Source organism: Anomaloglossus baeobatrachus, chromosome 7 (assembly GCF_048569485.1).
Source record: "Anomaloglossus baeobatrachus isolate aAnoBae1 chromosome 7, aAnoBae1.hap1, whole genome shotgun sequence".
Taxonomy (NCBI): domain Eukaryota; kingdom Metazoa; phylum Chordata; class Amphibia; order Anura; family Aromobatidae; genus Anomaloglossus; species Anomaloglossus baeobatrachus.
Window position 1 is genome coordinate 159,676,987 of NC_134359.1, and position 27,606 is coordinate 159,704,592.

At 46.6% G+C, this 27,606-nt stretch overlaps 1 protein-coding gene across 6 annotated transcripts in view; it reads right to left on the bottom strand.

The window, feature by feature from the left end:
* The window catches only part of GULP1 (GULP PTB domain containing engulfment adaptor 1), a 2,424,202-nt gene that overhangs the window by 2,387,573 nt on the left and 9,023 nt on the right, over nucleotides 1–27,606 (bottom strand). Inside the window, exon 2 of one of the 6 annotated variants that reach the window (XM_075317772.1) lies at nucleotides 6,519–6,561. The exons of the other annotated variants lie outside the window; for them this stretch is intronic. The gene's annotated coding sequence lies outside the window, so the exon portion shown is untranslated. The remainder of the gene's footprint in view (nucleotides 1–6,518; nucleotides 6,562–27,606) is intronic. 6 annotated transcript variants of the gene reach the window in all.

A 27,606-nucleotide genomic window follows, 5' to 3' on the forward strand; every position in this document is an offset into this window, starting at 1 on the left:
GTGTCCAGTATGGACCCCGAACTTTACAGTTCGGGTTCCCTCATCCCTACAAATGAGTACAAGATATGATTAAGGTGATGTTTTATGACAATGATGATGACCATTCCCAATGCGTAATACAAAAATACCGTATTTTTCGAACTATAAGACGCACTTTTTTTTTCCCCCATATGTTGGCAGGAAATGAGGGGTGCATCTTATAGTCCGAATGTATGCCTCGAGGAATGAGGGTGCTGCGGTGAAGCGGGTCATCAGCGGCATGAGCAGGCTGTAGCAGCACCTACTGTGACCATGTGGGCCCGCTCATTAGCCTCTTTTCATATGCATTGCATCCTCCCGCCCATCATCTCTCAGCCCTCAAGCCGGCGCTGACAGGTGGTTGGGATGATGGGCGGGGGATGCGCGCATAATTAACAGCCAGCCCGCTTGATCATCCCTGGCAACTACAGCCTGGAGTGATCACTTGTGGCTATATTCACTGCCCCCCGGCCTTCATCATCAGCGCGGGGGGCAGTGATTAAGTATACTCACCGGTCACCGTTCCATGCAACATCGCGATGTCCTCCTGTCTGCCGACCTGCTAATGTGTGTGGAGAGGGGCTCGCGTGCGTGATGTCATCGCTGTGCGCACGGCTCCACACAGGTCAGTGGCGCTGCTGCTGGCACAGACAGGAACACGAGCAATGCTGAGTGGAGCGAGGAAAGGTGAGTATAAACGTTTATTTTTTGTGTGCCACAGGATGTGGGCCATATAACAGGATGGGAGTATATAGCAAAATGGGGCACATATCAGGATGTGGGCATATACCTGGATGGGGCATATATATGGTACCTGGATGTGGGCACATACCAGGATGGTGGACATATATACAAGGTTGGGGATCATATACAAGACAGGTGGATCATTACCAGGCTGGGGTACCTTAGTAGAGAATTTGGGGACATTACCCCATAACAGCGTCAGCAGCAGATTCTCGCCTTCTACACAGTGTGTCATGACCACGTTTTTTGCTGAAAATGTTATTTTCCTATTTTCCTCCTCTAAAATCAGGGTGGGTCTTAAGGTCTGGTGCGTCTTATAGTCCGAAAAATACGGTAAGTAAAGTCAGCGTAGTGCATATGTATAATGGTCATTAAATTGATCCCACACCATATATAATTGCAGTGTCATACCTAACAAGAGTAGCACAATAATCCTATGTACAAAGTAAGCATGATGCATAATATATATTACCTTTTTTATCTCTGAAACGCATTTCGATGTGTCTTCTTCCAGGGGCGATAAAATTGCTAAAGTTGATAAGATTTTTATATAGCTGCTTATCAATATCATCTCTTACAGAGAAATGGGTCACTATAAATGGCTTCCCAGACCCTCTTTACTTAAAAAATAGTATAAATCCCCCCACATCAAGAAATTACTCTAATATACAGTGCCGTAAAAAAGTGTCATTCCTATTTTTCATGTAACAACCATAACCTTAAATGTGCGGTACTTTATTGGTATTTTATATGAAACACCAACACTAAGTAGCAAGTATTTGTGGAGTGTAAAGGAAATGATTCATGGTCTTGTAAATATTTTAAAAATATAAATCTGAAAATTGTGGCATGCATTTGTGATGCCCTGGACTAGCCAGGTTGTCACAGGTAGTCCCATACACACCCCCCCCCCCTTAGTAAGGTGACAGCAGCCAAACTATAAAACCCTTGTTACCACCCTCCGGGTTTGATGTTCACACCAGGGGGGCGGAGCCAGGCGGTTGGCTCCGCGCACCAAGGAGTTCACAGGCCCTGAGGCGGGAAAAACAGTAGTCTAGATGAGTCTTGACAGTGAAGTGGAGTGGAGTGAAGTTCAAGGGCAGACCTGTGTCCAGGCCTGCCGTAGTCTACACCAGGTGTCTGGGTTGGAGCCCAGTCACCTCTGGCAAGGGGGCAGACGGTGGTGGCCGCCTGCAGGAGCTGGGATTACAGCCGGTGGAACCGTAGGGACCGTGGATGGGCGGTGGCCCGCCGGTACCGAATTGGGGAACCGACTGGAAACCGGAGCACCAGGAGGGGTACTTAAACCCAGTACGAGGCGCAGAAACAACCGGGCTGAGTCAAATCAACTGATTGAGGACTGGACTTTAGGACCTTTCCCACCTAAGACCCGACTGAAGACAACAGCCCAACCATAGGGGTTAAGCCACCGCCCAGGCATCAAGGCATAGAGACCCGAAGGGCCAGCGTCTGCGGGCAAAGAGGGCTCTCCCGGCACTTACCAAACCGGGGAGTGGACTACCGTTGCTCAGGCATAGGAGTCGTGATTTCTACATAAGTGAGGTGCAGGAGAAAGGCAGAAACCACCAACCTGATAAGGGGAAAACTGCAGCCGACTGCGGGCACCGTTCACCATCTTGTTTGGTTTACCAGAGACTCCAGCATGTTTGTCATAGTGAGTACAACAGTGCCTTCGGGCCACGCACCGCGCCGCACCGGCACCCCAGCATGCATCAATTCCCTCGCCTCGGCACCTCCCTCGGGCCCCCGGGACCATCATCCCCCTACCCACAGAGGGGGCAACAACAAGCTGCGCAACACCGTCCCCAGGAGACTAGTCAACGGCAGCGGTGGTGTCCAACCATTCTCCATAACCCGTGGGTGGCGTCACGAACTCAAATCCCCCCTACAAACAACCGCGGCTTCGGCCGTGGACCTTCCCGCCGAAGTCCCTACATGTAGCGCCAACCCCCTTTCAGAGCGACGTGACCCTCGGGTCTGTGAAGAGCTCGAGCCACCCACCAACAAGCACGGATCCGAGCGGCTCGGCAGCTGGCTGAGCCCCGGGGCGGTACACATTTGTATTCAGTCCCCAAGAGTAAATACTTTGTAAGCCCACCTTCCATTGCAATCACTGCGGGAAGTATTTGGGGGTATTTCTCTTCCAGCTTTGAACATCTAGAGCAGGGGTCAGGAACCTTTTTGGCTAAGAGAGCCGTAAACGCCACATATTTTGAAATATAATTCCGCGAGAGCCGTACAATATGTTTAAAGGGCCATTGACAGATCAATCGCTCCAATGTTCACTTAGTACAGCAAGGAATGCTCCTCCCTGCTGTATAAAGCCACAACTGGACTGAAACAATGGTAATTAGCAGTAAAAAAATCAAATAAATAACTTACATTGTGAACTTGCGATGCATGACATCAGTCCAGCAGTCTGGCTTCTTCTTTTTCCTGCGCATGACTGGAAGCTGGCATTCTTCCCACCTGATGTTGAGAGAATGCCAGCTTTGAGGCATTCGCAGAAGAAAGAAGCTGGAATATTGGACATGTCACACAACGCATTGTCAGTTATGTCAATTATCTATTTTATTATTTTACAGCGAATTATTGTTTAGGTCCAGCGGTGGCTTAGTGCAGCAGAGAGGAACACTCCTTTGTGTACTAAGTGACCGCTGGAGCAATTGTATCTGTCAGTGGCCCAGACACCCTGCTTCCCATACAGCCTGCACCCCCCATATCACACACACACACTGCTCCCCATACAGCCTGCACCCCCCATATCCCACACACACACACTGCTTCCCATACAGCCTGCACCCCCCAGATCTCACACACTACACCCCCATATGTCACATACCCTGCTTCCCATACAGCCTGCACCCCCCATATCACACACACACACTGCTCCCCATACAGCCTGCACCCCCCATATCACACACACACACTGCTTCCCATACAGCCTGCACCCCCCATATCACACACACACACTGCTCCCCATACAGCCTGCACCCCCCATATCACACACACACACTGCTCCCCATACAGCCTGCACCCCCCATATCACACACACACACTGCTTCCCATACAGCCTGCACCCCCCATATCACACACACACACTGCTCCCCATACAGCCTGCACCCCCCATATCACACACACACACTGCTCCCCATACAGCCTGCACCCCCCATATCACACACACACACTGCTTGCCATACAGCCTGCACCCCCCATATCACACACACACACTGCTCCCCATACAGCCTGCACCCCCCATATCACACACACACACACTGCTTCCCATACAGCCTGCACCCCCCATATCACACACACACACACACTGCTCCCCATACAGCCTGCACCCCCCATATCACACACACACACTGCTCCCCATACAGCCTGCACCCCCCAGATCTCACACACTACACCCCCATATGTCACATACCCTGCTTCCCATACAGCCTGCACCCCCCATATCACACACACACACACACACACTGCTCCCCATACGGCCTGCACCCCCCATATCCCACACACACACACACACACACACACACACTGCTTCCCATACAGCCTGCACCCTCCAGATCTCACACACTACACCCCCATATCACACACACCCTGCTTCCCATACAGCCTGCACCCCCCATATCACACACACTACAACCCCATATCTCACACACCCTGCTCACATATCTCACCCTGCCTGTACCCCAACTTACCCCTCTCAAACACTCTGCACCCCTTCACATGCTTCTGTCACAGTCTGCAGCCCTCATATGTCACTCACCCTGCAGCCCCCCTCACCCTCATGTCCCCTCTTTTCTTATTACCAGTCATGTGTCCAAATCTCCTTCAGGATTCAGTGTCTTGCTTTCTGCCGGCATCCTGTGTCTCCTCCCACACAGTCACATGGGCGTGACATCATCGCAGGTCCTGCAGGATGGAGATTCCGTCTGCTGTGCAGGTCAGGAGCACTCCTGCAGCTCAGACACGGCTGGTGGCCTCTCCAGGTCAGGGGCCCCTCTACTGACACTGGGCTCCCCTGACTCACAGTTCGGCCACTACACAGCAGCACTACACATAGACGCAGAGCGGCTGCCGGGCCCCTATGTGTAGTGCCGCTGTGTAGTGGCCGGCCTGTGAGTCAGGGGAGCCCAGTGTCAGTAGAGGGGCGGCTCACTCGTTCCCCCGCTGATCCGGTCTCCTCGACGCGTCGTCCATTGCTGTCGCTCGCTGACCTCTCAGCAGGCGCGCAGTGATGACGTCACCGCGCTCGCTGCAGAGCTGTCAGAAGAACGCCGACAGTCACAGCGGGGAGAATGATAAGAGAGGGAGCGCGCCGCTCACTCTCTCATCATTGCTCTCAATTGTGCTGGCGCCGGCCCTGATCCTTCCCATAGACAGGTAGGAGCCCTGTCAAGAGCCAGATACGGCCATCAAAAGAGCCATATCTGGCTCGCGAGCCATAGGTTCCCGACCCCTGATCTAGAGGCTTAAATTTCTGTCCATTTTTCTGTGCAAAACAGATCTAGCTAAGTGAGGTTGGATGGAGAGTGTCTGTGAACAGCAATTTTAGTCTTGCTACAGATCCTCAACCGGATTTAGTTCTGAACAGTTATTTGACCATTCACACATATGAATATGTTTTGAGGTAAACCATCCATTGTAGCTCTGGCAGTATGTTTACAATCATTGTCCTGCTGGAAGGTGAACCTACTCCACAGTCGCAAGTCTTTAGCAGCCAGTAACAGGTTTTCCTCCAGGATTGCCCTATGTTTACCTTCATCCATCTTCCCACTAGCTCTGATCAGATGTCTTTTTTCTGCTGAAAAAAGGATCCACATACCATGATGCTGCCACCACCTTGTTTCGCGGTGGGGATGAGGTTTTCAGGGGGATGTGCAGTGTACGTTTTATGCCACACATAGCGTTTTGCATTACCCCAAAAAGTTATACTTTGGTCTAAACTGACCAGAATACCTTTTTCCATATGCTAGGCATGTCCCACACATGACTTTTTGTAAACTGCAAACTGGACTTCTTCTCTAATTAGTGCTCTCCATGCTTGAGATGTCAGTTTAGGTGGACAACCATGTATTGGGAGGTTTGCAGTTGAGATATATGTCTACAATTTTTGGATGATGGATTGAACAGAGCCCCATAAGATGTTCAGAGCTTGGAAAAAAATATAACCTAACAATGCTTTACTCTTCTTCACAACTTTATCTCTGACCTGTCCGGTGTGTTCCTTGATTTTTATAATGCTGTTAGATCCCTAATGTTCTTAAACAAACCTCTGAGGCCATCACAGAGCAGTTGTAGTTATGCTGAGAATAAATTACACACAGGTGGACTCAATTTATTAACTAGGTGACTTCTGGAAGCAATTGGTTACACAGGATTTTTTAGGGGTATCATACTACAAGAGGCTGAATGCATGTCAAAGTTTTCAGATTTATATGTTTTAAATATTTAAAAAAACATGTATCATTTATTTTACACTTCACAAATGCTTGCTATTTTGTGTTGGTAAATCACATAAAATCCCAATAAAATACATTTCAGTTTAGGAGTGTTATGTGAAAAAATGTCAAAAAGTTCATGGGGTATGAATACTTTTTCAAGGAAGATAACAAGACACAAAACAAACTTTTTTTTTTTTTTTTTTTACCAAATACTGAATTATTTCTAAAATAAAAAATAAATATAAAAATATTTTATAAGTTTGGTATTGCTATGATTGTACTGACCTGAAGAATGATACTGTCAGATTATTTCACAGCACAATGAAAGCTGTAAAAAAACACAGAAAAACAATGGCAGAATTGCTTTTTTTGTTTCAAAAATTGTTTAAAAGAACTGAGAGTCCTCAGTGGTTGATACCTTTTAATGGCTAACTGAAACCAATTCATCCCAGTTGGGATTTTCTTCCCATTCAGTACACTATATGGTAAAATGAATGGTAACAAGCAAAACTATAACTCCTCCTGCAAAAAAGGAGCCATCGTATGGATGTAGTGGAGCAAATAAGGGGAGAGATAGAGCAGATAGAGACAGTGAGATAGTAGGGGTCAATGAAGGATTAGGGGGGGATGCGACATACAAGGAACGTAGGGAGGCTAGGAGTAAAGCTGGTGTCACACATAACGACAACGACGTCGCTGCAACGTCACCATATTCTGTGACGTTGTAGCGACCTCAACAGCGACGTCGCTGTGTGTGACACATAACAACGATCAGACCCCTGCTGCAAAATCGTTGCTCGCTCCTGAATGCTCCAGGTCATTTTTTGATCGCTGCTATCCCGCTGCGCCATGCTGATAAGCTGATAATCCTTGTGTTTGACACCGCAGCAGCGACGCTACGCTACGTCTGAAACCACACAACGACCGTCGACGTCGCTATGATCGCTGCTCCGTCGCTGCTTTATATAACATGTTTGACAGCTTACTAACGATCATCTATGGTCGCTGCTACGTCACAGAATATGGTGACGTTGCAGCGACGTCATTGTCGTTATGTGTGACACCAGCTTAATAAAGGTGTTAATAGGATTAAATGTCTACTGGCAAATGCAAGAAGTCTTGCAAACAAAATGAATGAATTGGAGACTCTTATGTCAACCATGGATTATGATGTGGTGGGCATTACGGAAACCTGGCTGGATGAAAGCCATGACTGGGTGACAAACATACAGGGTTATAGTACATTTAGGAAGGACAGGATAGGCCAAAAAGGTGGTGGGGTGTGTATATTTATTAAATCTAACCTAAAACCTGTGTTGTATGTCATCATACAACACAGGTTTAATATTGAGGGGAACAGCAACAATGTAGAGTCAGTATGGGTAAATGTACATGGGGAGGGGAATAATGGAAAAATGCTAATTGGAGTTTGCTATAAGCCTCCTAACATACCTCAACAAATAGAGGGTGAAATGCTGGAACAAATTGAAAAGGCAGCTAATAATAATAATCGGGTTCTTATTATGGGGGATTCAACTATCCAGACATTCAGTGGGACATAGAATCTTCTGGTTCTGCTAAAAGCTGTAAGTTCTTATCTACTATTCAAGACCATTTCCTCTCTCAGATGGTAGGTGAACCGACCAGGGGAGATAATTTGCTAGATCTGGTCCTGTCAAATAGACCGGATACAATTTCAGATCTACAGGTCCGGGAGCACTTGGGCACCAGCGATCATAATATGGTAAGCTTCAACATAATATTCAATAGAACATTTCAAAGGGGGGATGCTAAAACCTGGAATTTTAGGAAAGCTGAGTTCAACAAATTAAGGGAAGAGCTTAAATATGTAGATTGGGACAAAGTCATAATAACTGGGGATACCGAACATAAATGGGGTAAGTTTAAGGATATACTACTAGAGTCCTGTAAAAAACGTAACCTCTGGTAATAAAATGTCCAGGAATGAAAAGAAACCACTATGGATAAATAAGACTGTACAAAGTATAATAAAACAAAAACAAAGGGCATTTAAAATCTTAAAGGCTGAGAATACAGAAATAGCATTTCAGAAGTATAAAGATATCAATAGGAAATGTAAAAAAGAAATCAAACAAGCAAAATTAGCTACTGAAACAAAAATCGCCAATGACATTAAAATAAATCCCAAAATCTTTTATAAATACATTAATGCCAAAAGGAAAACAAAGGATAGTATCGGCCTCTTAAAATATAATAACAAGTTAGTTATAGAGGACAAACAAAAGACTGAGATATTAAATAGGCATTTCTCATCTGTATTCACCAAGGAACTGACTGTACCAGGGATCATTCAACAAGTGAAAAATCAAAGTTCACCACCCGATATAATTAATTTAACACAAGATGAAGTACGCCTACGTCTGAGTAAATTAAACATTGACAAATCCCCAGGGCCAGATGGCATTCATCCACGAATATTGAGGGAATTGAGCTCCGTAATCGACAGACCGCTGTATCTCATCTTTTTAGACTCACTTGTAACAGGGTTGGTGCCTCAGGATTGGAGGATTGCTGATGTGGTACCGATATTAAAGAAACGTAAGAGGCTAGATCCAGGCAACTACCGTCCAGTAAGCCTGACATCAGTAGTATGCAAAGTTTTTGAGGGCATTTTAAGGGATGACATGCAAAAATATATTGCAGAAAATAATATGATAACTGACAAACAGCATGGATTCATGAAAGATAAGTCGTGTCTAACCAACCTGTTGGGGTTCTATGAGGGGGTAAGTTCAAACCTGGATATTGGTAATGCAGCTGATGTGATTTATTTGGACTTTACAAAGGCATTTGATACTGTACCACATAATAGCCTTATACTAAAGCTCCAGAAGCAAGGACTAGGGGACACAATATGCAACTGGGTAAGGAATTGGCTAAAAGATAGGAAACAAAGAGTAGTCATAAATGGTACATTCTCTAAATGGGCTATAGTCAGCAGTGGGGTGCCGCAGGGATCTGTGCTTGGACCGATTCTTTTTAATCTCTTTATTAATGACCTTGTGGATGGGATTGATAGTACAGTGTCAGTCTTTGCCGATGACACCAAACTATGTAGGATATTAAAAACTGACCTGGATAGTACAATATTACAAAAAGATCTGGATAAGATGTCAGAATGGGCAGATACTTGGCAAATGAGATTTAATGTTGATAAATGTAAAGTAATGCACCTAGGACGGAGTAATCCTATAGCTGCGTATACATTAAATGGAAGTAAACTCGGGACTACAGAACGGGAGAAGGACTTGAGTATTCTCATTACAAATAAGCTGAGCAGCAGCATTCAATGTCAAGCAGCAGCTGCTAAAGCAAACAAGATTTTCGGGTGTCCAGTTTTGGGCTCCACATTTTAAAAAGGACATTCAGAAGTTAGAGTCAGTTCAAAGGCGGGCAACTAGACTATTACAAGGAATGGAAGGCCTCCCATATGATGACAGGTTGAAAAAGTTAGATATGTTTAGCTTAGAAAAAAGACGTCTCAGAGGAGATCTCATTTATATGTATAAATACATGTGTGGTCAATATAAAGGACTGGCACATGACTTATTTCTTCCAAAGACAGTACTAAGGACCAGGGGGCACTCACTGCGAGTGGAAGAAAAGCGATTCCAACAGCTAAATAGGAAAAGGTTCTTTACAGTTAGAGCAGTCAGACTGTGGAATGCCCTACCACATGAGGTAGTAATGGCAGATACTATAACAGCTTTTAAAAAAGGGCTGGATGATTTCCTCAGTACACAAAACATTGTTGGTTATAAATGACTTAGTGACTAAATGTAGAACTGGTGGAGGAAGGTTGAACTAGATGGACCTAGGTCTTTTTTCAACCTAAGTAACTATGTAACTATGTAACTATGATGCATCGATGTTAGAAATAATAAGGTTATGGCTCATGGAAGAAGGGAAGTTAAAAGTAAAAGTATAAAAATGAAAAAGTTCACAATCAAGAACAGCTTAATAATGAACTATAAGCTTTAAAGGGCTGGGTGAATATTTCTAATTCCTGCCTAACTTTCCCAGGTTATAGTAGCATAGATAAAGAGATCTTTAGAAAAAATATTTCTAAAGATTCTTTATAATATGCTAATGAGGTAGCGACTAGTCGTAAGGGCATTACTCCCCTCGGTAGTCCACCCTCTTAGCATGTTAGTACGCCCACAGGGGCATGCTAACATGCTATTCAATGCAGTGTCACCAACGGAGATACGCATACCTGTGTCCGCGGTGAATGCTGCGCTGAATGCCAGGCACTTCTGGCCATGCGCAGTATGAAGCCGGGTGTACGCGTCTCGGCTTCAGACAGGTCTAGTGCACATGACTGTAAGCGCCGGGCATTCTGCTTCAGCATTCACCACGGACACAGGTACGTGCATCTGTACCACCCATGGAGCAAGGGGTTAAACTTGTTACTCGTCACCTCGTCACCAGGCCTGGTGATGTTGGGTCTGAGGATGTCACGGGTGGCCCTACCCAGCTTCGTTGCCCCGAGGTGTACAATAAAGAAGGGGGGGTGATAATGGAGGTTTGTTTGTCTTGTGACGCCACCTGCGGTATCTGGCCAGGGGTTAGCCGCCACTGCTATCGCTGTTCTCCGGAGTGGATGGTTCTAGCAGCTAAGAGATTTCTGCTCCCCACAGGTGGAGCGGTCCCTGGGGAGGATGATGAGGGGAGTAGTGATGGCGGGCGCCGAGGAGCGGGGTGCCGGCGCCGGCAAGGACAGGCAGACACAGTCTCTGTAGGTTTAAAGTTTCTTTACTCACAGTCCTGGATTACCTGGGAGATGCTGGTCACCGCCATGATGGGCCCCAGTCAATCTCGGCCCGTTGGAGGTCAGAACCGGTACCGTGAATAGTGGGCCCTTCCTCCATGCACCTTTTGAGATGGATCCCCGTGGACTGAAGCTTCTTGGGGACCCCGGTTCTTAAAAAGTGTTTTCTCCCATCCTGAATGCAGGTGCTGCGGGTCCGTGGTGGAGCCAGACTTAGATCACGACCCCGGACCCTATGTAGTACTGTGCTCCAGGAACTGTGGTGGCCAGAGGGACATACAATCCCCCTGTCCTGCATATTTTAGTGGACAACCTGAAGTCTAATCCACCCAAGGATTCTGCACCCTGCTCTGCGCCGGTCCTGATGGAGCAATGAAGCTCTCCCCTTGGCGACCGTATTGACTCCTGAGTCTCACCAGAGCCACTGGTAAAACCTGACTGCTCTCTTCCTCTCCTGCTGGAGAACTCCTAACTGTTGTGATGCTCCTCCCCAGGTTCCCTGTCACTAGTGGGTGGTGGCCCCCCATGTTTGTTGACTGGGGAAGCAAAGTCATGCAGTTTTAAAACCAAAAACGCACCTGAAAAACGCGCAAAAACGCAGCGAAAAACGCACCGTGCGCACATAGTCTAATTCTGATTCTAGGACAGAATATGAAAAATCTTTAAATGGAACCTGTCAATTGATAACCGTGGTCAGAATGTATCAGCCACTTGCTGCAGAATCACAGCCAGGTATGATTCCCTCTGAAATCATGCAATCACACGCCCCCTGAAGAAGAAAAGGCGAAACACGTGTTGGGGTCGCAGGACGTGGATATCAGGTCTTCTAAATAGGTAATGCATACAAGTGGTCTCCCTGGGGGATTAGGGGTTACTATTCCTACTGATTAGCTATGTGGTGTATTATGGGGTAACCTTATTGGAATGGTGCTCCGGTTACTTGCCCACATAGCAGGATACGTACTAGTGTTAACTGAGAATCCCTGAGTGATTTAGAGAATTGATATATGGTACTTTGCACCTATTTATCGGTTACCACATAATATGCTACTATGACTATTTTTTATGCAATAGTTTCCGCATTTGGAAAAAAGGAGGTTTGTGTTTTCATTGTAACCTTATATATGCTTAATCTACTATAGGGCACCATGAATCCTTGAATCCATATATTAATGTGGGACTATTAATTAAACCTTCTGACCTGTTTAACCCAGTCCTTGGGTACTATATAGTGGAGTTTTTTCATATATGAATTTTTTAATAGAGATGACATTAAAATAATAAATAAAAAGTATTTTTATTATTTCTGACTTCTTTGAGCTTCCTTAATATCTGTATACCCATAACAGATTTTTGTGTGACAGAATCACAGCCAGGTATGATTCCCTCTGAAATCGTGCAACATTTCAGAGAAAAGCATACTTTTAATGGCTGCCGATGACTGTTGCACGGCAGACTAGTCATACATGTGCGTACAGGCAGAGACCTGGCTCTCAGTCACTGTTAATGGGCAGGAAGAAGCCACTGGGGACCCGCCCGGTACAACTAGCGCACAGTTTGGTCCCTGGCACCGCAGTGTTTCAGAGTGAATCATACCTGGCTGTGATCAGCATGGGGCAGCATGTATGAGCTGACAGGTTCTCTTTAAAGGGATAACACATTGGCTGTGTTATTGTAGCCATGTGTGTTTTGCTCTGAAACTTTGCAGCATTTGAAAAGCTGTCTAAAAACTATACTATGAGTATGACTAGTTAACGGTAGATCCCCGGCGGCTTCGCCCTTAGCCACACCCCTACACTAAAAGATTTTTCCATAAACACACAGATAGGGTGAGACCTTTCAGTCCTGGGGTGTGGTTTGGGAAGAAGCTGCCGAAGACCGACTTTGTAATAACCACGTGAAACACATAGTCGTTAACCGGCTTTACAAACTATGTCTTTTGTAAAACATATATGGCTGCAATAACCATATCCATCCTGAATGTAGCAGCTAGGAACATATTCCTCCTCAATAACTACATCGATACCTTTACCCTGTGCCAGTCATTGCAATGGTTTCCTATCTGCTACAGAGTCCAATATAAGCTTATTGTTCTCACCCACAAAGCTCTCCACAATTCTGGACCACCCTACATCTCTTCCCTCATCTCAATCTATCGCCCTACCTGTGCTCTCCTTTCCGCTAATGACCTACAACTGACACCCTCCATAATCCAAACCTCCCACTCCCATTTCCAACACTGCTCACAATTCTCTGGAACATACTACGAAGAACAAATCGATTAATTCACAATACCCACAGTTTTAAGCGAGCCCTAAAATGCTTTTCATTAGACTGGCCTATCACCTCACCTCACTTATCTAACTAGTCCTATTTTGCCCTCACAATATTTTATATCATCTGTTTACACCCTCTATGCACTTAATAGCCCTCTGTACCTGTATTTATACACATAGTGGCTGGTGATCGGTTCATGCTGCATTATTTTAATTCCCCATTTATTATATAGGTTGCTGGACCATACAATACAAGCACTTTTCCCCATTTACCTTTTGTGCCTTCCTTAAAGGGAACCTGTCATCAGAAATTTAGCTTGAAACCTAAATATTTCCCCCTCTGCAGCTCCTGGGCTGCCTTCTAGCAATGTTCCTGTTGTTTATGTGCCCCCTTTCTGATCAAAATAAAGACTTTATAAAGTGGTACCTTCTTGTATTGAAATCTTGATAATGGTACACGGGGGCGGGCTGCCTGGTGTCCATTATTCTGCCTCCTGTCGCTTTAGGCCATCCCCCATCGCTCCATTTCATATCTCAGGATGCCGCCCACTGCGCGCGAGGTGCTGCGCACGCGAGGACCGCTGGTCACGTTGCGCAGGCATGAGGTTATGGGCGGCGCTGAGATTGCATCGCAAGTGCCCGCCCATCATCTCGTGGCCACGCTCTCCCCTCTGCCACCAGCGTTCTGCGCAAGCGCTGGCCAGATGACCCGACGTCACCTCTTTCCCATCTTACCCACAGCAGGAAATAGATGGGAGGAGCGGAGCAGGACACCACCGGTTACGAGAGGTGACGTCGGGTCATCTGGCCAGCGCTTGCGCGGAACGCTGGAGGCAGAGGGGAAAGGGCGGGCACGAGATGATGGGCGGGCACTTGCGATGCAATCACAGCGCCGCCCATAATCTCGTGCCTGCGACACACGTGACCAGCGGTCCTCGCGTGCGCGGCACCTCGGGCGCAGTGGGCGGTGTCCTGAAGTATGGAATGGAGCGATGGGGGACGGCCTAAAGCGACAGGAGGCAGACTAACGGCCACCAGAGAGCCCGCCCCCGTGTACCATATCAAGATTTCAATACAAAAAGGTACCACTTTACAAAGTCTTTATTTTGGTCAGAAAGGGGACACAAAAAGTACAGGAACATTGCAAGAATGCAGGCCAGGAGCTGCAGAGGGGGAAACGTTTAGGTTTCAAGCTAAATTTCTGATGACAGGTTCCCTTTAATTCCTCATACAATGTAAGCTTCCGAGCAGGGCATTCACTCTTGTTGGTGTCTGTTGAATTATGTGACTCTAATGTCTGATATTGTCTGTATATGTCCCCTTTGAATTGTAGTTTTATGGAATATGTTGGCGCTATAAAGATAAAAATTATTATTACTAAAATAATGGAACAAATGTCTGAATCATGAGGCACAAGTTTCTGACTGCATGAACCGACTGTTCTGTTTCCTTTAAATACACAGATGATACGCAAACCAGATTTATGGGTCCATAACCTATCAAAAACTCTCAAGAGTACATAGAAATAGTCCGATTTAGGTTTCCCTATCCCTTAATAAAAAAAAATTGGCATGAGAAAGCATGGTCACGGCACATAGGCACAGTCACAGAAGGGTATGGCTCCTAATTCTTAAATGGTCATGTATTGTGGCACTTACAGTCATTGAGCCACTACTGAACCTCCTTACAGTTTTCCTCCACTATAATACCCCTTTCATGGCCCCCCCATAGATACCCTGAAAAATGTCCCTCACACAGTGTCATACCAACAGCAGTATATTGCCTCACTGTAAGCCCTACATGCATAGTATGATTACCCCAAAGTGGACCAACACACTATGATACCCACCACACCGTTTGATGGTTCCTGAGTATTATGGCCCCCACACAATTCTATATATTATGATGGCCCCCTAATGCCCCCACATAGTATAATGTCCCCACCCATACAGTATGATAGCTATCACATCCAATCCACACAGAATCATGGCCCCCACATCCAACATACACAGTATGAAGCCCTTAGAGCCTACCAGACACAATATAATGCTACCACAACTCCCTCTCCACACTGTATAATGGTCCTCTACATGACATGAGTCCTGCCACAGCCCCTCTGCACAGTATTATGGATCCCATACAAAGTATATCGATCCCCAAAATCTTCCTCTCAACATGATGCCACCAGAGCTCCCACATACAGCGTAATGCCTTGCATATTCCTCCCATACACGGTAGTATTTCCACCACAGCCCCCCTACACAGTTTGATTCCCCACACAGTATGATGCCCCCCACTGTACCCACCTTACAAACATTGGCTTCCCACACAGTATGATGGTCACCACAGCCCTAACACAGTATGATGTCCCCCATGAATTTTATAGCCCTCACAGCCCAATAAACAGTATATTACACCCATACACTCCCACACAGTGTTTAATGAACTCATTATCTCTCATCCACACTGTAATGGCTCCAACACAGCATAATGCCTCCAAAGCACCCCACACAGTATGATAGCCCCCATAACATACACACAATATGATGGTCCACACAGAATAATGACCCTCACATCCAATCTACAACGCCCATAAAGCCTCCCACATACAGTGTAATGCCCCCGAAACGCAAAAGTATGATGGCCCCCAGAGTTTCCTCACATACTGCATGATGGACCCACACAATATGATGGCCTCCACAGTCCCATTAACAAACACAGTATTATGCGCCTCACACAGTATGAAGGCCATCACTGTCCCCCCCATTCACAGTACTATGGCTTCCATAGTCCCAATCACACAGTATGATGGCCTCAGAACCCAACACAAATACTAACTGATAAAATAGAGAGCAAAACCTACTCATCTAGCCCTATCCCCTTGATGTGCTGTTCTGCTCTGTAGAATTTGTGGACTGAGGCTCTGCGTAAAAGGCACATTATAGTTATTTCATCACACTTGCTGGACTGAGACTTAGGCAAATAGGCCACTCCCTGCCCCACCATTTTATTCAACTGTATATGCATGCTGAGGAAATTCTGGGTCTGGCACTGACCAGGAGGGACCTATGAAGTCTCGTACTCTTAACAATGCTCCAAAGGGTAGAGTACCAATTGGGGGACATCGTGGAATGAAAACACCATGTATTAAGACAAAACTTGGTGGATTTTTTTTTAAATAAATTGGTGAATGAGGGATAGTGTTAGGTAGTCTTTAATCAAATAAATTATTTTTTCCTGGTGTATTTTTTTCATTTTACACTTACTTGGGTTAGTAATGGGGGTGTCTGATAGACGCCTCTCCATTAGCAACCCCTGAGTTTGATGCCAGCTGACAATACACTACTGACATCAAGTTCAAATAATAATAAGAAGTCATAGACCTAACAGGCTAATTAAGGTCTGAAACCTTTACTCAAAGTGATCTGAGCACAGATATTTCCAAGGGTGCCCAAACCTTTGCATTAGCCCATTTTCCTTATGTAAATTTTAAAATGTAAAAGATGAAAATATTTTTTTCCTAAAAAACAAAGGAAATGTGTCAACATTAACTTTATTCCATTTAGGGATCATTTCATTTTCAACTTGCTTAGCTGTTCACAATAGCAGTAATTTTGACCAGGGGTGCGCAACTTTTACATGCCACAGTAATTACTGTAATGCCAGTGTGCCTCCACACAGTGACATTTCTTTCATTGTGCCCCGCAGAGTAGTCCCCATTGTGACTTCATCTGGTAATAATGATATCTCTGTACCCAACACATTGTTAGTGGCTCCCTCTGTACCTTCCCCCACATGAATAAATTGGTAGGTGTTAGAAGCATGGCGTGCAGAGATCAGTGACTGGTTTTAACGGTTAAGTAAATGACGGACATGGAATTATTTTGCAGGACTAATAGGGACTACCGAAGCAGCAGACGTAGAACAACAGGGATCTGAATAGGTGAATACATTTTTATTATTTTAGCACAATTTTTGCCCTCAGTAAGTTTTTTTAAACCCCATAGACAATCATTTTAAATAGACAGTAGGTCAAATTTAGCATCCCTGTCAGAACGTTTCACCATACACCAAAGCACACACCAGAGGAAGTCATTTTAATAAATCAGTATTCCATTATTTTTATAATATATAGTGTATATCCAATCTTTATTGGCCATTTACAAAATTGTAAAAGTCTATAAGCCTTGGAGCTCTAGCTCCCACACAACATAAACACTGCATTATTTCCACTGTATCTTTTCGCGCAGAAAAATGAACAATTCAAGCAAAGACGATGTGAGGTCATGAAAACGCAAACTCGCTGTGCATTTAGAGTCGCTGTTGAACTCGTGATTTTTTTAAGTATTTTTCCATAGAGGCTTTTTGGGGAGTCTGAAAACAATGCATATAAAAATGCAATAGGATTCTAAAAGCAAAAATATCAAGCGCAAAAGACCAGCATTTCTGTATTAAAAAATGCATTATGAAATGCTACATCAAATCTGGAGTAAAAACACATAAAAAGGGGAAAGTACATAAAAAAGGAAGGACAAACCCAATAATCAGAGCAGATTGCTATTATGTATTCAACAGGTGCAGACACCTACTGAACAAATGCAGTGAAAAAGCACACAAGGGAATATGCGCCATTCCTCCTCACCACAATAGGAAAACTCATCCCTTGAACATGAAGCAAAAAACAGACAAAACTGGCAAAGCACTTTGCAGAGAACAACCCCATACAAAAAAGAACTGCCAATTTTTCTAAATGTATACAAGAACATCCACCCACATAAACCCAAGTTATGGCTGTTTTCCGCGGAGCAATAATGAGCACCAAAGCTTGGCGTCTTTATTGTACCTCTGCACACATCTCATTTCTCAATACACATTTTTATGTTGCAAAAGAAAAAAATTGTCATAAGTTGGAGTTAGTTCCTACAGAAAGTCTTACCAGGCACGTTATCATGATTGCTCATTGTCAAGGGTGCCCAAATAAGACACATTTCAGAGCATGTGACCGCTACAGCCAATCACTGGGCGATACAATGGAGTGTAAGACACTGAGGTACTTAATCATTTATTAAGATTGGAGTTATATATCACAGCCTTAAATTTGTAAGCATTTGGGTGAGGTATGACAGGCACATAACTAACTTTGCAGTATCTTTGTTGAACAAAAATGTCCCTGAAAATATCATCTAAATCAGCTATGAGGTCCTGGTGCTGCTATTTATGCCACAAACGTTTAGCAAACCCATATAATGTTTTGACCATTTCTATATATGTCTATGGGTACCTTCACACTTTAGCGATGCAGCAGCTATCCGACCAGCGATCTGACCTGGTCAGGATCGCTGCTGCATCGCTACATGGTCGCTGGTGAGCTGTCAAACAGGCAGATCTCACCAGCGACCAGTGACCAGCCCCCAGCCAGCAGCGACGTGCAAGCTACGCTGCGCTTGCACGGAGCCGGCGTCTGGAAGCTGCGGACACTGGTAACTAAGGTAAACATCGGGTATGGTTACCCGATGTTTACCTTATTTACCAGCTCACACCGCTTAACTTAGCGTGTGCAGGGAGCAGGACCCGGCACTGGCAGCGTGAGAGCTGCGGAGGCTGGTAACGAAGGTAAATATCGGGTAACCACCTTGGTTACCCGATGTTTACCTTGGTTACAGCTTACCGCAGGCTGTCAGACGCCGGCTCCTGCTCCCTTCACATTCAGGATTGTTGCTCTCTCGCTGTCACACACAGCGATGTGTGCTTATCAGCGGGAGAGCAACAATAAAAAAATGAACCAGGGCGGTGTGTAACGAGCAGCGATCTCACAGCAGGGGCCAGATCGCTGCTCAGTGTCACACACAGCGAGATCGCTAATGAGGTCACAAAAAACGTGACTCAGCAGCGATCTCAGTAGCGATCTCGCTGTGTGTGAAGTACCCCTATGACTTTAAGAGTTTCCCCCACAAGAAACATTTATTTTCCCCTCCCCGCAGTATCATTCATTGCTGTAGGACTCATAATCACTGCATTGTACTCAGATGTTTGTGGTTGGCTCCATTGACATGAAGTGAGCGGCAAGGCCCATTCATGATCATCACTCCATTCAAACGTCTCATCACCAGGGTCATGCAGCAAGAAGGAACAAGAGGAATTGATATCCCTATCCTTCTTCTAGGAACATGAGGATCCCAGCAGAATAATGCTATCAATGTAAAGTGCCTCTCTAATTCTGTTCTCCTGTATGATCACACAACACACGAACACTGGGCTGTAGAGTGGAGGAGGCCTAACTAATTAGAAGGAGTCCTACAACATACTCCTCAGGATTTGTGAATTAGCCTTGGTAGGCTTGGTAACTGTATTCCCAGCCTGCACCAGTGTTTCCCTCCATGGCCACTGTCAGACTGAGCTGATAAATGGATTGAATTCTTGAATGTGACTTTGAAGAAACTTAAATATTTGACGGCACATGAACAACTTCTAGATACCAAACATATCATTGATTAGCTGCGTATTTAGAAAATATGAAACCTAAATATGAGATGCACAACAGGTATAGGTTATCACATTTATTAACATACAGTATTTATCAAGAACATGCTTAAAAGAACTGGAAAGGAGCAAAAAAAAAAACAAAACAGATGGATTGAAAATGCTGGCAAAAAATGGGAGTATTTGTGTATAATAAGTAGACAAAATAGCTCCTTATGCTATTACAATATCTGCATGAATAAATATTTTATAAATAAATATAAAGTGACCAGTGTATTATTGGCAGATATCACAAGAATATATGCGTACATATATCTATCACAAAAGACAGTTTAAGTGATGACGCCCGTACCACACCCCAGAATACACTATATATACATATATATATACACACATACATCTTATCTTATGTATTCATCTATGTGTATTTTTTATTAATTATTTTTACAAACGTTATTTTTAGGGGTGCAGGGGTACAAGAGGACCATAAGACCACTTCGGAGATTACTAATAAGACCAAAAAAGAAAAAAACGAATACAAGGGTCTATAATACATACAAAATATTTTATTAATTAAAAACCATTTGATCTCAAGAGACACAGCCGGAGCTGGACAACAGGTGTCACAATCCACACAATCATATCATCCCTGTCTCAGAGTTCAATATAAATAGCCCACAATAAATGACATCTCACCTGCGACCTCCCAGCGACTTACCTGCGATCCCTATCAGATCGCATCCTTTTTGGGATCGCTGGTAAGTCGTTGTGTGTGACCGGGCCTTTAGTCATGTAATGAGATTAGAGTTAATGTAAACACTGCAGCCCTGTCAGGTGCTACTATGATAATTACTGCTGCATAGACTGAATGCCCTAATCAGAGGCACAGGCAAAAAACAAAGCCTGTGATCTGTATACTGAGGCCTTATCAGGAGCGCTGGTGAGAGCCTAGAAGTACAAGCAGGCACATTACCTAATAGCTGCAAATGCCACCAGACGCTGATACAGGATTGTGACGCTCCCCGACGCTGGCGTTTCGGCGCTTCCTTCTTTGAAGAGTTTATCCTTTTAGGAACTTATCACCCACCCCTCCCCCTCCCCTTTCTAAGTACTAGTTATACCATTAACTCTTTCCAGCCATCTATGGAGTCTTGGCTGTTCTTTTAACTATTTAAATACCAATGTATGTATATATATGTGTATGCACACTGACCTCTCTTTTCTCCTCTTTTTTCTACTTATTTTGCACTTTGCACTTTATGATTGTTCAGTAACCATAATTCTTGGACACATATAAGATTTGCTTATTTATATACTTATCACTTTATGATTAACTAATGTATTGTATTGTATTTATACATTTACTGGTTTGAGATATAATTAAATGAACTTCTATATGGTTGTAATTAAAATCCTTGATTATATATAATGCTGCGATACATTTTTATTTTTATATATACATATGCTCCCTATTTATATTGAACTCTGAGACAGGGATGATATGATTGTGTGGATTGTGACGCCTATTGTCCAGCTCCGGCTGTGTCTCTTGAGAACAAATGGTTTTTAATTAATAAAATATTTTGTATGTATTATAGACCCTTGTATTCGTTTTTTTCTTTTTTGGTCTTATTTGTACATATATCTATGTATATTGAGAACAAAGTATATCACAGTCAATTACAAAGTAATAATTATGTATTCATATAAATACTGAGGAGTAGATATTTCATAGATAGATTACTGATTGTAGAGTGAATGTTATCTTTACAAGGATCAAAGTGAAAGTATAAAGTGTAATGGACGCAAAAGTGTGAAAAATGAATTAAGACATAAGGAACAAAGATATCAAAAATCATAATACAGACCCACAGGTGCCCTGCATAGGAAAGTTTGAGACTGCTAAGTCCAATTTATTTATGAAGATACACTAGAATGCAAAAATGTGGGCACCCCTGGTCCAACTGTTATTGTGAACAGTTAAGCAAGTTGAAGATGAAATATCTAAAAGGCCATGTGCGCACGTTGCGTTTTTTCTTGCGTTTTGGTTGTGTTTTAAACTGCACCGTGTCAATGACAAAATGCATGCATTGTGCTTCCCCAACAAAGTCTATAAGAAGTCAGAATTTCCATGCGCACATTGCTTTTTTTTTGCAGTGTTTTGTTTGACGAATATTTATCAAAAGAATTGCCTAAAAAAAAGCAGCATGTCACTTCTTCACTGCGTATTGTGAACATTTTCCACGCATTGAAATGAATGAGTTGTGTCAGAAACGCAACCAAAATATTTAGCTGTGCGTTTGCACTGCATTTTGGTTGCAATTTGAATCCATTCTTGTCAACAAAAACGCATGTCTCTTAGTCTATCTATTGGTCTCGGTCACTCTCTCTCTATCTATTGGTCTCGGTCACTCTCTCTCTCTGTCGGTCGGTCTCTCCCTCTCTCTGCCCCTCTCCTTCATACTGTCACGCTCCCCGGTTCCCGTGCGGTGCTCCCCGGTTCCCGTGCGGTGCTCCCCGGTCCCCGTGCGGCGCCCTCCGGTCCCCGTGCAGCGCTCCCCGATTCCTGACGGCGCTCCCCGCTCACACTCCAGTCCCCGCTCCTCCTTTCCATGGCTACCCTGCTCCCTCTCCCTCGCCGGCGTCCTCCATGCATCCTCGCTCCAGGCGTCTCTCTGCATCGCAGGACTCTCTGCCCAGCACTCCTGCTTCTTCAGCGCCTCTGCCTTCCCTGGTCTCTGGCACTTGGGCCTCGCGCATGCGCATTAGGGCGCGCGCGTGGTCATTGACCCTCTCTTAAAGGGCCAGCGTCCTAAAACAGGATATTGGCTTACAGGTACAGGGTATAAGAGGAGTCTTCTTCTAAGTGGGCGGGGCCTGTTCTATGTGTTTAGTAAGCTAGGAATTCAGGTCCCCTTTTGCCTTGTCCGGTATTAACCCTCGTTTGTCTCGCAGAGCCTGTCCTGTGACGCCAACCGGTTCTATCCTCGACTGCTGCGGAACTCCTGTCGGTGACTCCACCATCTTCTTCAGTCTGGACCCGGCTCCGATCCCCAGCTCCACGTGGTGACCTCCGTCCTCTTGTCCAGCTGGATCCGGTTCCCGCCTGTCATCTTCATCCGACACCTGGACCGGAGCCTTGTTATCGGGACTACCACCTGAAGCCCTGTGACCTCAGGGACGTCTTCCTTCCTCTTTCCCGGGACGGACTGTTCCTGTACAGTGAGTGCTTCAGCTACCGTGCATCAAGGCCCTCTGGCAGGGTGACCGGACAGTCCCTGTAAAGGGGTTAGCTCCGGGTTGCTCCACTGGAGGAGTCTGGTGCACAGCCCAGAGGTTCCACCACCAGGATCTTACAGCTAGAACAGGCCATGGATCCCGCCGAAGCACTGGCATCCTAGCTGGCCGGATTACAGCAGGAACTGGGACGTCAACGCGAAACCCAATCCCGCATGCTGGCTTTCATGACATCGGTGGACACCCGCCTGAATACGCTACAAGCGACAGCCACATCCCTGGCTACTCAGTCCACGTCCGCAGCTCCCGTAGGGGCTTCCTCGGAAACCTATAAACTCCGGCTGGCATCTCCGCCCTGATATGCTGGCGATCTTAAGACCTGCAGGGGATTTGTGAATCAGTGCTCCCTCCACTTCAAGCTTCTTCCGTACCTTTTTGCCTCAGACCAAGCCAAGGTTGCGTTTGTGATGTCCCATCTAGAGGGTGAAGAACTGGCCTGGATGAATCCCTTGTAGGAGAAGGAGGATCCTGTGACCAACAACATCCAGGACTTCCTGCAGGCTTTTCGCACATTTGACGAATCTGGACACACCGCCGCGTCCGCTTCATCACTCCTCAAGTTACGTCAGGGGACCTTGACGGTGGGCCAGTATGCCATCCGCTTCCGCACCTTGGCCTCAGAAGTAGGATGGAACAATGAGGCTTTGACTGCCGCCTTCTGGGAAGGGCTCACTGGCCGCATCAAGGACGAGTTGGCCGGCCGCGATGTTCCCTCCACCTTGGATGCCCTGATTGCTCTAGCAACCCGAGTGGACCTCCATTTTCAGGAACGATCCAAAGAACTGTCCCGCGAGAGACGTCCAGTACGGTACTCCTCTCCCCCGCTGAAACCCGCCGCTCCCCATGCGGCGTCATCTGGCATTCCCATCCACGAGCCTATGCAAATCGACCGTCTGAGGCAGTCTGAGCAACGCCAAGCAGAACGACTCGCCAAGGGCCTCTGCCTCTACTGCGGAGATGGCACACATCTGCTACGGTCCTGTCCTGAGAGACCGGTAAACTCCAAAGCCTAGGGTTGGTAGGAGAGGCCACCCTAGGTACTGGGACTCTCTCAGATCCTATTACATGGATGGTGCAGGTGACAACAGAGGAGTCCCAGTTCACGGCAGAAGCATATCTCGACTCTGGGGCTGCAGGCAACTTCATCCAGCAGGCCATGGTGGACAAGTACCAAGTGCCTGTTACTTCACTAGACAAACCCCTCGTGATTGCCTTGGTGGATGGGAGACCCCTCTTGGACACCATCTCGTTCATCACCAAGCCTGTGGAACTTCGCATCGGTGCCCCGCACATCGAGAAAATCGCTCTTTACGTCCTTCCGCGCATGTCTCATCAGATCCTGATGGGTCTCCCCTGGTTACGGGCACACGAACAGTCGGTCAGCTGGTGTACTGCAGAGATCACCCGATGGGGTCCGTTCTGTCACGAGAACTGTCTGAAGTCCATACAGCCCATCCGACGACCTCCGGCCCCGGAGTTTCTACAAGGACTGCCTTCTGCTTACTGGTCCTTCGCGGACGTGTTCGGTAAAAAGGAGTCGGAGGTGCTTCCGCGACATCGTCCCTACGTCTGTGCCATCGACCTGCTGCCAGGAACCACGCCTCCTCGGGGACGGATATACCTCTTGTCCCCTGCTGAAACACGGGCCATGTCCATCTACATCAGCGAGAATCTGGCAAGGGGATTCATTCGGAGATCCTCGTCTCCTGCTGGAGCAGGCTTCTTCTTCGTGAAGAAGAAAGTAGGTGACCTGCGTCCCTGCATTTACTACCGTGGACTAAACCAGATCACCGTAAAAAACAAATACCCTCTGCCGCTCATTCCCGAATTATTCGATCTGCTTAGAGGAGCCCGTGTGTTCACCAAGTTGGATCTCCGTGGTGCCTACAACCTGGTTCGCATCCGCCCTGGGGACGAATGGAAGACCGCATTCAATACTCGTGACGGGCACTACGAGTATTGTGTGATGCCTTTTGGTCTGTGTAATGCCCCAGCAGTCTTCCAAGAACTAGTGAACGACATATTCAGGGATTTCCTCTACGTCTGTGTGGTCATGTATCTTGATGACATCCTGGTCTTCTCTCTGGATCTACCGACCCACAGAGAAAACGTGCAGCTGGTCCTACAAAGGCTGAGAGAGAACCGCCTGTACGCTAAGTACGAGAAGTGCGTGTTCGAACAGTCATCTCTTCCCTTCCTGGGTTACGTGATCTCCAACATTGGTCTGCAGATGGATCCAGAGAAGGTCTCTTCCATCCTCAACTGGCCCCCTCCTTCCGGGCTGAAGGCTATCCAACGCTTCCTGGGCTTTGCCAATTACTACCGCCAGTTTATTCCTCACTTCTCTGCCCTGACTGCGCCTCTCTCTGCCGTGACCAAGAAGGGGGCTAACCCGAAGGACTGGCCACCGGCGGCTGATGCCGCATTCCGCTCCCTGAAGCAGACATTTGCTTCCTCTCCTGTTCTCCATCGTCCAGAATTGAACCGACAGTTCACCTTGAAGGTGGATGCCTCCTCCTCAGGGGCCGGGGCAGTGCTTATGCAGAAATCCTTCACCGGGAACATGGTCACTTGCTGATTCTTTTCCAAGAGCTTCTTGGCACCTGAGCGAAACTACACCCACCATCTGTGATCGAGAGCTACTGGCTGTCAAACTGGCGTTGGAGGAATGGCGCTACCTCCTGGAGGGAGCAGTATACCCCGTGATCATTTACACTGACCACAAGAACCTGGAATACCTGCGGTCGTCTCAAAGGCTGAACCCATGACAAGCCCGATGTCCTTGTTGTTTGCCTGGTTCTATTTCCAACTCCATTTCCGGCCCGCGGATAAGAACATGCGAGCTGATGCCTTGTCCAGGTCCTTTGTGCCAGTGGAGCAGGAAGAGGAGGCGTTCCAGCCCATCATTTGTCCTAGTAAGGTCATTCCGGTGGCTCCTGTCACGCTGGCCCAGATACCTCCTGGGAAGACCTATGTCTCGGAGACCGACAGGGAGAGAGTCTTACACTGGGGCCATGCCTTGAAAACAGCCGGCCATGCTGGCCATAAGAAGACTTGGAGTATGATTGTCCGCCACTATTGGTGGCCAGTTCTTCGCAAGAACGTCGCCTCCTTCGTCTCAGCCTGCCCATCCTGTGCTCGGAACAAAACGCCCAAGCACCTTCCCTATGGCCGTCTTCTGCCTTTGCCGATTCCCTCCGTACCGTGGCAACACATTGCCATGGACTTTATTACAGACTTGCCCTTGTCCTCCGGGCATATGGTCATATGGGTCGTGGTAGACCGTTTCTCAAAAATGGCTCATTTCATCCCCATGGTCGGGTTGCCCTCCGCTCCGGAGCTCGCTGACGCCTTCATACAATACATCTTCCGGTTACATGGCTTTCCTGCACACATTGTGTCTGACAGAGGAACTCAGTTTACCTCACGCTTCTGGAGGGCCCTCTGCAAACATCTGGGAGTGACTCTGGACTTTTCTTCAGCCTACCATCCTCAGTCAAATGGCCAAGTGGAACAAGTCAATCAGATCCTGACTTCCTTCCTGCGCCACTACATCAACGTCCATCATGATGACTGGTCCACGCTCCTTCCTTGGGCTGAATTCTCCTACAACCATCACGTCAGCGAGTCCACCTCCAGCTCTCCTTTCCATGTCGTTTACGGACTTCAGCCTTCCGTTCCTTTACCAGTATCCCCGGCTTCTGATGTCCCCGCGGCTGATACCCTGACCCGAGACTTCACTGCCATATGGACCACTGTTAAGACCTCCCTTGAACGCGCCTCCCTGCACATGAAGAGACACGCCGACAAGAGGCGTCTGGATCCACCGAATTTCTCTCCAGGCGATCAGGGTTGCCTGGCTTCAAAATACATCTGATTGAAGCTGCCTTTGTACAAGTTGGGTCCTTGATACATCGGGTCATTCAAGGTTGTCAGCAAGATCAATGAGGTCTCCTACAAACTGCAGCTCCCGGCCACGATGCGGATACCCAACTCATTCCATGTCTCCTTGCTTAAACCGGTTGTTCTTGGTCCCTTCTCCGATGCCGTCTGTGTGGCTCCTCCTCCTATTGCTGATGATGACGTCTATGCGGTAAGGGATATCGTGGCCATGAAGACCGTGCGAGGTCGGCATTACTTCCTGGTGGACTGGGCGGGTTATGGTCCCGAGGACAGATCCTGGGAACCCCGGGAGAATGTTGGCACTCCCCTGATTTGTGCCTTCCTGTCCCGGTTGCGGGGAGGGGGGCGTGGGGGAGGGGGTACTGTCACGCTCCCCGGTTCCCGTGCGGTGCTCCCCGGTCCCCGTGCGGTGCCCTCCGGTCCCTGTGCGGCGCTCCCCGGTTCCCGACGGCGCTCCCCGCTCACCACTCCGGTCCCCGCTCCTCCTTTTCATGGCTACCCTGCTCCCTCTCCCTTGCCGGCGTCCTCCATGCGTACTCGCTCCAGGCGTCTCTCTGCATCCCATAGTTCCTTTCCCTGAAGAAGGAGACAGTTGTGGTCTCCG